Source organism: Chinchilla lanigera, unplaced genomic scaffold (genome assembly GCF_000276665.1).
Source record: "Chinchilla lanigera isolate Chin_1 unplaced genomic scaffold, ChiLan1.0 scaffold00003, whole genome shotgun sequence".
In the NCBI taxonomy this organism is placed as follows: domain Eukaryota; kingdom Metazoa; phylum Chordata; class Mammalia; order Rodentia; family Chinchillidae; genus Chinchilla; species Chinchilla lanigera.
In genome coordinates this window covers 11,884,434-11,895,802 of record NW_004955404.1, presented here as the reverse complement: position 1 = coordinate 11,895,802, position 11,369 = coordinate 11,884,434, and the positions used below count along the sequence as shown (strand labels likewise).

The following is an 11,369-nucleotide window of genomic DNA, read 5'->3' as shown; positions in this document are numbered from 1 at the left end:
TTTTTTTGTCTTTTTGACACAAGGTCTCGCTATGCAGTTCAGGATGGCCTTGAGTCACTTTGTAGGCCAGGCTGGTCTCGAACTTGCAACGATCCTCCTGCCTCAGCCTCCTGAGTGCTAGGGTTACAGGCATGTGCCACCATGTCCAGCTAGACTGCAGCACTTCTGAAATTGAAGTGTATCTCATAAGTGATGAAGAAAGAGCAAGTGTGTCTCCACGTTAGAGAACAGTGAAGCATAGTGAGGATGCTTTAAGCTTTTGAGCTTTTACCTCTGCTGTTTACTTCCAGACACTTAGCTGAAGCTGCTTCATTCCGAATTCTTTGCAGAAGCAGAGCCTGGGACAAGGTTTGCAAATGTAGTGGGGACAGGAATGAGAGACCAGGCACAGTGTGGCAGGGAAGAGAGTAGGAAAGCACAAAGGGCATTAGGAGTCAGACTCCAGTGGGCACCGGGACTCGGTCCTGCTGGGCCTTCTGAGGAGTCAGGTAGAACACACTCGGTACTGTTTACCCGAGGGACAAAGGGGACACATTTCCACTGGCTTCCCATGTCCATATGCATGAGGTCTACAGTGTAGAGCTGAAGAACTGAGGTGCTTTGAGCTCGTATGCGCTCAAAGCAGATTCCTGGAGCAATGGTTGGAGAAAAGCAGGCAGCAAAGAGAGAGTGAGACGGAAAAAAAGTGTCCAATGCAATCGCAATGCTCTCTCCTCTTTTGCTTATAGTAGCTTTACTATAAGCAAAAGCTCTACTGTAAGCAAACCCAGCAGGCTTTTGCATGAAAAATGTTTATAGTAGCTTTACCCACAATAGCCAGGATAGGTATTACCCACAATAGGAAACATTCATAAGTCCATAGACAGGAGAATGCATAACCAAATTGTGTATTCTTCTAGTGAAATCATACTCAGCAACAAAGACCCGGCCCCTAAAACGTGACAACATGGAGACGTGTGCAGACACCAAGCAGAGGAAGCTGGGAACAAAAGAGTCCAGACAGCAAGAGTCTCTTGTATGCAGCGGAACTAAACTAGGGGAGGAAATCAGCACAGCAGCTGCCTTGGTGCGCCGCAAGGATTAACTGCAAAGGAGCCCAGGAGCACTTTCCTGCATGACGGGACCCGTCTAGGTCAGAAGTGTGTGACTGGGTTTCTGTACTCAGCAAAGCCCGCTGAGCTGTGTACTTCGGATATGCACATCTCACTGTGCGTAAGTTTTGGCTATACTAAAGAGCTGTGAGAAAATATTTAAATCTAGCTACATTTACTTCTCACAGTGGAGTAAACTGGTAACTTTGAAGCTACTTCCTGTGTCCACAGGTCTCAAGCCCGTGACTTGGATATATGTAGGGAAAGGAGAGTTAGGTTTCTTGCTCCTGGAAAAGGAAATTATTAGCACAGACAGAAGGACGGCTAGAATGAACCCTGTGATGTTGGACATGGACTGGGCTCACACACAGCTGTAATCTCAGCTACCTGGAAGGCTGAGGCGGGAAGAGTACAAATTTGAGACCACCCTGGGTAACTTATTTTTATTTTTTATTGTTTGTCTTTTTGAGACAGGATCTAGCTATGCAGTTCGGGCTGGTCTTGAGCTCACTTTGTATCCCAGGCTGGCCTCAAACTTGCATCAATCCTCCTGCCTCAGTCTCCCGAGTGCTGAGATTATAGGCATGTGCCACCACACCCGGTATATTTTTTTTAATTTTTATTTTACTTTTTGTCCACCCTGGGTAATTTAGTGGCTGTCTCCAAAGAAAATTTAGTGTATGTACTGCCGAAGCGAGCACTCAAAAGAAAATTTAGAAAGGCTGGAAATGTAGCTCAGTGGCAAGGTACTTGCATGGCATGTGTGAGACACTGGGTCCAAACCCCACTATTGCCAAAAATGAAAAGAAAATGTGAACCTGTGGGTTTCTGTGGGCAGCTGAGGCCCTGCACATGTACGTACTGATGCACATGCCCAGGCACACACGCATCTCCTAGCTCTATCTGCTGAGGGGGCTCAAAAGCAACGATAAGCAGGGAGAGTGAGCACAGCTGAAACCCTGCTTTCTAAACACCAATTTCCTGCTGCAAGGAGCCAGGGCTCTTGGGAGATAGTGCTGAGTCCAAGGCTGGAGGAGGACAAAGATGAAATGACCCTGAGACAGATTAATTAAGGCAATTGTGCGAGGACTGACGAAGAGATAGCAAAAGTACAGTAGGACCAACACAAAGGCGCTCCCCGTGGTCAAATTGTAAAGTAGGCGGAGGGATCAAGTAAAAAGCACAGTAACACAGCAGGTCGTTTATTGGAATGGGTGTGACGGGCGGGACTCTAAGGGTAGAGACCGCGTGCGCCAACAGGCAAGCAGTTTGGGTTTATATACACAAAGGGAGAGGGGCCTGGACCCGGTTAGGAGTGGTGCGAAAATTCTGGCCAAGTTTGGCTTTGTTTGCATGCAGAGGACATTTCTGGGAGGGGCTGACCTTTGTGGATTAGGATGCCTGTCAGAAAGTAAATTAAATTACAGCTGTCTTGTCAGACGCAAATTAGATTACAAATGTCTGTCAGGGAAGCGGGTTTGGCTTTTGTTTGGGTGGGGTAGGACTGGAATGGACTGTAACACAAATGTGGGGCAATTTGAGCATAAAAATACATAGTTATTGTACTAGAAGTTATTTGACATGGAACTAGTGACAAACGAAGTTGGAAATTAAGTTTTGTGCCACACACTTGTAACCGAAGCTACTCAGGAGGCTGAGGCAGGAAGATTGCAAGTTTGAGCCAGTTAGATCAATTTACTTATTTACTTACTTTCATTTTCTTAGTACTGGGAATTGAACTCGGGACCTTGCATTTGCCAGGAAGGTGCTGTGCTGCTGAGCTATATCCCTGGCCCCAGTCAGATCAATTTAGTAAGACCCTGTTTTAAAACCTTTTATTAAAAAAAAATTTTTTTTAAGGGTCGGGGGTGGTAAAACACTGGCTTCCCATGTGTGAGGCCCTGGGTTTGAACCCAGTACACCACACACACACACACACACACACACACACACAGGATGCTAAATTAAAAGCAATTAATAAAATGAAGAAATGGAGCAGAACAGGAATAGCAGCAATAAGAAATCATTTCCTACTTTCCAAGAAGTTCAAGGCCACCACTCAGACAAAATTTTGCATGGGATCCAGACTTAGACTCCTCTGTGTCAATTCTAATCACGTACAAACCTGGCCCAGAACCAGTAACTGTAGTATGCTTAGGAATGTGGTAGGTATGAATCTTGGTTCACAAGCTCAAAGTATGAAAGAAAAATCATTCCTTTGTTTTCCTTATATTAGACTAAACCTTAGGCTGGGAGGGAATTATGTTTAGGTTGTTTCTGAGGTCTCCTTTCTTCACAGGCTCTCTACAGACGCCGGAAGTTCCGCCATCTTGTTTTGCCCTGGTTTCTCAATGCATCATGGTCTCTCTGGGCCCAGTGCCTCTCTGCTTCCCTGAGACTGGCAGCCCTGTGAGGGGCTCAGTGATTCAGCCCCTCTGACATCTTATCTCCTGCTGGACAAAGCAGAGAGCCAGGCCTTGGTGGAAGGAATCCCTGCTAGCTTCCTGTGTTGCCCTCAGAAACACTGCTCTATCCCCTCCCTACCCTTAAAGGAGGAAAAGCGTTCAGTCTTCAGTGCCCTCATCTTAAGAAAATAGAACCTAAGAGAAAAGCATGTTTGGAGTAATTCCATTTTAGGCACAGTGGCCCCCAACTGCTTTGGAGGCCCAAGGTTAGTGGGGACGTGGGGGAAGCGTTAACGTCCTCCTCACCTTGGGGTAACAGAGGAGAGCGGTTTGGAAGGAAGAGCCCAATACGTGATCCTGTCACACAGGGTGTAAGGATCTATATAAATGAACCTGGGTTGCTTATAAAATGGAAACAGTGACTTGTGCATTACTAGCTATGGTAAGACTGAAGAGAAGACTTGAGGGTTTTTTGGATTTGTTTTTCGCATTTATGGAAATGGAACCCCTGGCCTCACACAAGCTAGACCGGCATTCTGTCACTGAGCTACACCCTGAGTGCAAGAACTTGCATTTTTTAGATGGAGTTGCCTAGTTTAGATTAAGTAGTTCTACTTTTTTCTTTCATTGCAAAGAAAAGGAATCTGAGGGATTCTCAGGAAAACAATAGAAGTTCATGGGATTAAAAAAGAAAGGGAAGAAAAGATAGGTCAAAGGGAGAAAAAAATTATCCATAAATCCAACACCCAGATCTCTTCTTTCTTTAAACAGATAGGTAGAAGTGGATTGCAGTTTTAGGTCTGGAGGGGAACTTTGTGGTCTGTGGCCCTTGACCGTTCTCTGAGAATCCTGATCTGGTTCTAGCGCTCCTCTGTGGATGACACTCATTGACACGTCCCTCTCGAGGTGGTCACCTACTTCCTGCTCACACAAGTCCACACAGGAAGCCGCTGCCTCCTTGGGCGAACGATGCCTTCTGTGGACACCTCTAGTTAGGGCAACTTCTGCCTTTTAATGTCCACTCCCTGGCCTGGCTTTCACCTTGGAAGCTGTCCTGAATTTGTCTCACTTACTAGCAGTGGCTCCAGGGCCATGATTTCAAAGTGCTGTGGGATTCTGAGGTGTAATCTGTTCGGGCCTGGAAGTCCTTTTTCCTCCTCCTGCTCTCCTCCCACCCCTCCGCTCCTCTTCCTCCTGTCCTTCTTCTCTCTCTTTCAGGGAGGATATTTTCTGGTAAAAACGGAAAACTTGCTCAACAAACTCTAGACCATGGGCCTGGGAACTTAAACTGGAAGCAGCCAGACCTCCCCTTGCTAACTTCCTCTTGCTATCTAGGTCTTGTTCCTCCCCAAGAATGTCTATTTTCTTCCTTTCACTATGTTATGCCCCTAGCCCTGGAGGAGTTTTAGGTTGTTTTCTGTTAGTTCAGTTGCAACATTTCTCAAAAGAAAAAGACAGGAAGAAAAAAAGAAAAAAGAAAAGTTTCTAGATTCAAATTAAGTAGTTCTACTTTTTTCTTTCATTGCTGAACTCTATTCTCATGCAAACAGTAGAAGTTCATGGGATTAAGAAAAGGGAAGAAAAGGTAGGTCAAAGGGAGAAAAAAATTACCCACAAGTCCAACACCCAGATCTCCTTTTTCTTTAAACAGATAGGTAGAAGCATAACTATCTTTACCAAGTGCCCCGCCAGATGCACTGGCACCGCCTTTCCCAGAGAGGAGGGTGTTTTGGAGACGGCTGCTTTTCATACCCGCCATTTATTACCGCAGCCCGGATCCAACTCAGAGTGGGCCGGGCCCATCCTGCCCCTGTCTGAGAACCTGTTCTTCTGCCTACTGTTGTGTTCTCTCTCTCTCTCTCTCTCTCTCTCTCTCTCTCTCTCTCTCTCACACACACACACACACACACACACACACACACGTGCGTGAAGATCCTGCACCCAGTGGCTGACCATTGGGCTACCCTTAGTGCCGTAGCCGCAGTGCACAGCTTAACTGGGGCCAAGACCAAGCGGATAACTTCTCCCTGCTGGGAAATATGAAACTAGCACGCAGAGTCTATTGGTCTGTGTCTTACAGGTACTTAGGCAGGATGTGGTAGGGCTGGAGCCCTCACATCTGGCCCAGATGTGGACAGATGATAGAGAAAGTTGGTCTTTAGGGGGAGAGACCTAAGGAGGCAGAGCAGCCACTGCAGGCCCAGTCGCTGCCCTGCCTCGACCCCTCAGATTCCTTTCCCAGCACTCTGCGCCCATTGCCCGCCTGTGCAGACCTCTCAGCAGCCACTCTGACAAGTGCCCCCGGGTGTAGAATCACCCCGGGCGTCTGGAGAGCAAGATCCCCCACTCCAGCCGTGAGCATCGACTGACTGGCGGGCCAGAGCCAGCGTCTGTCTCTTTGGCTTGAGGCAGAGCAAACGATGAGTCTCTCGCACCCTTCCCAAGCTTCCTGCCGTTTCCCCCAGAAGCTCTTCCTGGGAGCATCGCACAGCCACATCCCTGTGGCGAGGAAGAGCCCGACACAGAGCAGACAGGGAATCAGGCAGCCCAGAGAACAGGAGAGAGCCTTAGTTCCCAGTTCGCGTCCCTCCTGAGGCCTGGGGCCTCTTATGGCCTGTGGTTCTGTGACCTACTCCTGAGTCGTCAGCTTCCTTCCTGTTTGGGTGAAGTTTGAGCCAGCTGATTTCCCTGATCCGTAACCTACTGAGTTTGACTCAGGCACCCAGCATTGCCTCACAGCCAGTGCTGTCCTCTGAGCTTCCCAAGTTCCCAGGCTATCGCTGCAGGTGATGGTTTCCAACTGTCAGGCAGCCCAGGATGAAATTACCAGCGAGGCAAGGTTAAAATCTGTCAGATGCTCTGCTTTCCTGGAAAGTAACTTCTAGCAGAATTTCTAGAATTTGAGTCACATATCCGTGCTATTTTTGGCCATGTGTATGCGTTTGCATGTATTTCTAGGGTTGTTTTTTTTTTTTTTTTTTTGGGCTGTGCTGAAGATTGAACAATAAATAGCTTTATATTTTTAAGTGAAAAAAAAAAGAACATGTCTTTGGTCCATTTAGCTAAACATCTACTTATAGAGAAAAAATATAAGCACATATGCCTTATTTGGTGTTGGTGTTTTGTGTGGTGTGGGGATTGAACCCAGGGTATGATTTTGGTCACACCGCTCCTGTCTGGATTTCAATGTTCTCCTTTGGAAAATAAGAAGTATAACACCTGCCTCACCAGTTTGTCCTGAGAATTAGAGACAAGTATACAGCCAGCCAGCAGGCAGCACACACACATAGCAGGCTCCACAAAGGGTGATAATATGTCTTTTTTTTTTTTTTTGATAATATGTCTTTTTGCATATAAAGTGCTTTTCAAAAAAGTGATAAAATTTTGAAAAAGGAGTTCAAATGATAGAATATTTTTCACTTTTTTTTTTTCCAGTACTGGAGATTGGACATAGAACCTTTTTACCTAGTTACATCCCCAACCCATTTTTATTCTTTTAAATTTTGAGACAGGAACTCACTAAATTACTAAGTTCCAAACTGGATTCCAATCTACAACCCTCCTGCCTCAGCTTCCCAGGGTGCTGAGTCATATTCTCAACATGTACTTGGTACATACTTTTGTCCTGGTTTTTTGTTTTGTCTTTTTCTAAATGAAGAAACTGAGGCTCAAAGAAGCAAAGCCACTCATCCAAAGGCTTAGTGGACTGGGAGGATAGCTCACTGGCACAGCACCTGCCCGGCAAGCACAAGGTCCTGAGTTCGATTCCCGGTATCAAAAAAATAAATAGATAAATAAATAAAGGCTTAGTGTTCACAAATAGTAGAGGCGGGGATGTGGCTTAGTGGTAGAATGCTTGCCTTACATGCACTAAGGCCCTGGGTTCAATCCCTAGCACCAACCGAAATAAAAGTAGTAGAGGTTTGATTAAACCTATATTTTCTAACTTTTGTTATTTATTTATTTATTTATTTATTTATTTATTTATTTATTTACTCTTTTAGTTTTTGTTCTTGTCTTTTTGAGACAGGGTCTCCATATGCAGCTTAGACTGGCCTTGAGCTCACTTTGTAGCCCAGGCTGGTTTCAAACTCGCAACAATCCTCCTGCCTCAGCCTCCCGAGTGCTGGGATTACAGGCATGACCCACCACCCTCAGCAAATTTCTAACTTTTGGTCTGGAACAGTTTCTACTAAATGTAACCTTTATAGTGCAGGAAATGTAATTTAAACGAGGAAAATCAGCTCTGCATGAGCTTCCTGTTTTTTGTTGTTGTTGTTTTTTGTCTTTTAAGACAGGGTCTCTGCAGTTCAGGCTGGCCTTGAGCTCACTTTGTAGCCCAGGCTGGCCTCAAACTCTCAACAATCCTCGTGCCTTAACCTCTCCCTGCCCCAGCCTACCTAGTGCTGGGATTATAGGCATGCGTTACCACACCTGGCTAAGCTTCCTGTTTTGGTCTGTTTCTGCGGCTGTGACAGGAGCACACACTGGGTCACTTACAAAGCAAAATCTCAAAGTCCTAGAGGCTGAAGTCTGCTCTCAAGGAGCCAGAGTTTGGGAAGGGCCTCTGCCACCTCCTAGAGGGGACATGCGTGCTCAGTCACTCTTCTCAGAAAGCCCCCGGGGCTGTCACAGGATGCCACCCTTGTGGCCTCAGCTAATCCTAGCCAGCTCCGAAAACCCCACCTTGAAACACCATCAACATAGGAACTTGGGAATGAAGTTTCCAAGCACCATGCTCCTAGCTAGATGTCCCACTCCGCACGCATGCACGCACGCACGCACTCACGCACGGACGCGCGCACGCACGCACAGGCGGGCTTTGGGCCGGTGGCAGCACCATGGAGCGCAGTGCTGTTCAGGGGACTCCTCCATGACAGTTGAACGTGAGGCTGGGGGTGGAGGCTGGTCAGGGGAGGTGGGTCCTGGGTGGCTGGAAGGTCTGTCTCCCTGTTGCTCCTTCCTTTCCTCTCTGTCCCCAACACAAAGCCCAAGCTCTTTCTCCTCTGCCAGACCGCCAGCCCTGGCCCCTGCTGACTATGGGCTGAAACCCCTACACACTGTGAGCAGAAATAAACCTCTCCTTCTTTATGTTGTGGGTGTTGAGTATTTTGTTCCGATGACAAAGAAAGTGACTAAGATACCAATATATTGATTTGGATCTAGCGCATCCTTTACAATCCTGATGCTTCACTTCTGTCCTTTGCTCCAAACTTTGTGGACACACGGTGAGGAAAGGATGCGTGCAAAGCTGGCAGCTTGGGGCGCAGGATGCCTGGGATTTCTCCCTGCCTCTGTCATCTGCGCTTCCCCTTATCTTGGTAAAAAGATATCTGGGTCAAAGTTCACTTATCTGTAAAGTGGGAAGTGCGGTGACACCTAAGGTCAATTGGTGTTTGAAGTCCCTTGTTAAGGACGGTGCTGTGGACACTCCCGAGGAGTCCACATGAATGCCCTCCACTAAAGGTCAGGGCACTACTGCACGAATGGCTGCAAATTCGTTCACCGTTCTCCCAGCGTATGGCAGACCTCGTGTGCACATTATTCCACTCGGGTTCGTTAGAAGCTGGTGTTGAGAAGTTGGAGCTGGATCTACTGAAAAGATTTTTGTTGAAGAAGAACACATGCATTCAGTGGAGACTGGAGGGACATGAAAAAATTAAGATCACTTAATTTGGGGAGACGGGGCCAGGGATATAGCTCAGTAGCACAGTGCCTGCCTGGCAAGTGTGAGGTCATGAGATTGATTCCTGGTATGCCCCCCCAAAAAAATTGGGGAGATGGTTTAAGAGCAGAATTTTAAATTTTTTATTTTTTTAATTTAAATTTTTTTCTTAAAACATGGGCCTGCTGAATCATACAAGCTGCCCTTGAACTTCTGATTTTTCTGCCTTGGCCTCCCAAGTGCTGGGATTATAAACATGAACCACCATGCCCGGTGAAGAGCAGAATTCTTAATCTCAGCTACTTGGAAACAAGGCAGGAGGATAGCGAGCTCAAGGGGAGCTTGGGCGGTTTAGTGAGACTCTGTCTCAAAATTTAAAAACTATTTTTTTTTTTGAGACAGGGTCTTGCTATGTAGTTTGGGCTGGCCTTGAGCTCGTGGTAATCCTCCTGTCTCAGCTTCCCAAGTGCTGAGACTATAGGCAAGCACCGTGACAGAGGACTCAAAATAAAATTTTTGAAAGCTGGAGAATGTATCTCAAGAGTGGCAGAGCACTTGCCTAGCATGCAGGGGTCCTGGTTTTGATCTCAAAGCACTGAAAAAAAAAAAAAAACCACCAATTTTCCTTTTCTTCTCAGTTATCTTTAACATTGTTTATGCGGCAACAGCATTGTGGACGCTTCTTAAAATGCTGGTGGTCAGTCCTGCCGGCGGGAACTTTCCGAGAGAACAGTCTTAGTCTTTTCGAAAATATTCTCAAAGTTGTGCTTGGTCTAAGTCTCCATAAGAGACACAGGCCCGGAAGGATCTCTGCCCCGGGGCAGCACCCGCCCCTGCAGCTCTCTGCACACAGCGTGTTCCATCACTTGCTGTCCAGGCAGCTCTGAGCTCTGCAGAGTGTCTCTGCTCGCCCAGCGCCTCTGTCACGACTCACTCTGCACCTACTTGGAGTCGCAGAGGCAAGGTGGCGTTTCTCCCCGAGGCCCCCGAGGCCTGCTGTCCTTACCAAGGGCACCGGGAGCAATCGGGGACACGAGCCAGCCCTGCAGCAGAGCCCAAGTGACAGCAGCAGCTCCTGGCAATGCGACGCTCACAGCTTTTGCCCAGATGAGGACAGAGCTCCCTGGGATGCGGGCCTGACTTTTCCCTGAGTTGGTGCTGCCACAGACATTCCTACGCTGGCACGAGGCCTGTAAAACCAGTTTCTCAAGCCGCCCAGTGAGACGTCTGCCCAGCCCCGAGCTTCCGCACCTCCTCCTGCGACCTGACCTCAGAGTTACTCGGAGACGCCAGACCAGAGGCCAGTCTAGGTGAAGGGGAATTGGCAGCCAGGGCCAAGAAGAGCGGCCGTCAGAACGACCCGAAAATGGACAAGCCAGCGAGAGGAAGTGCCACGGAGGCTGGCGTGAACACCGCCAGAAACAATGTCAGGGCAGCGTGGCTGTGAGGGTGTGCTGGGAGCCGGCTTGGAGCATTGCGAAGGGAAAGAGGAAGAAAAGGAATTCACCCAAGTCCCAGGAGTCAGAGAGGAAAGGGGTTCTGTCCATACGGAGAATGGGAACTTGGATGTATAAACATGGCTTGGCATACGTATTTCTTGCAATAACTGGCTTCTTTAATCTTGTATTCAGTGTGCAATTCTGATCTCCAGGTGTTTGTTTTGTTTTGTTGAGGGGTGCGTAGAATCTCGCCATGCAGTTCAGGCTGGCCTGGGGCTCGCTATGTAGAGCGAACTCCCAATGATCCTCCTGCCTCAGCCTCCCCAGTGCTGGGATTACAGGCCTGCACCACCACACCCAGCTCTCAGTGTGTTCTCTGAGATCAGGTTTTTCTGTTATCCTGCTAAAATGAATCTCTGACTGCTTTTATTGTTCATTAACAAAAGAACATCTTGGCTTGGAGGGGCCCTTCCTACACAGAGGGTCTCTTCATGCGTGAGTGAGCCTGACAGAAAGGCCTGGAGCACGGAAGATTTTGGAAGCAGAGCTAGAGGCTGCTGGCAATCGCCTTGACAAGATGACAGAGGAGCCTTATAGAAACCCAGGTTAGAATGGTTTTCAGCTGGGGGGTTCACATCATTGTCCCTAAAGCCAGGACCCCTCAGTAGCTGGCAACACTGACTGGGGAGAAGAGGCCACCTGATACCTTGTCTCCCCTTTCCTAATCCCACCCACTGCACTAATCAACTTAGCAGTTAAGCAAGGCAAG

At 47.7% G+C, this 11,369-nt stretch overlaps 1 long non-coding RNA gene across 1 annotated transcript in view; it reads left to right on the top strand.

Moving 5' to 3' along the window:
- The window catches only part of LOC102016554, a 12,794-nt gene extending 8,633 nt beyond the window's left edge, over nucleotides 1-4,161 (top strand). The window contains exons 2-3 of the long non-coding RNA XR_001234726.1: nucleotides 900-1,212; nucleotides 3,391-4,161. This is a non-coding gene — a long non-coding RNA (uncharacterized LOC102016554). The remainder of the gene's footprint in view (nucleotides 1-899; nucleotides 1,213-3,390) is intronic.
- Nucleotides 4,162-11,369: the final 7,208 nt, after the last annotated feature.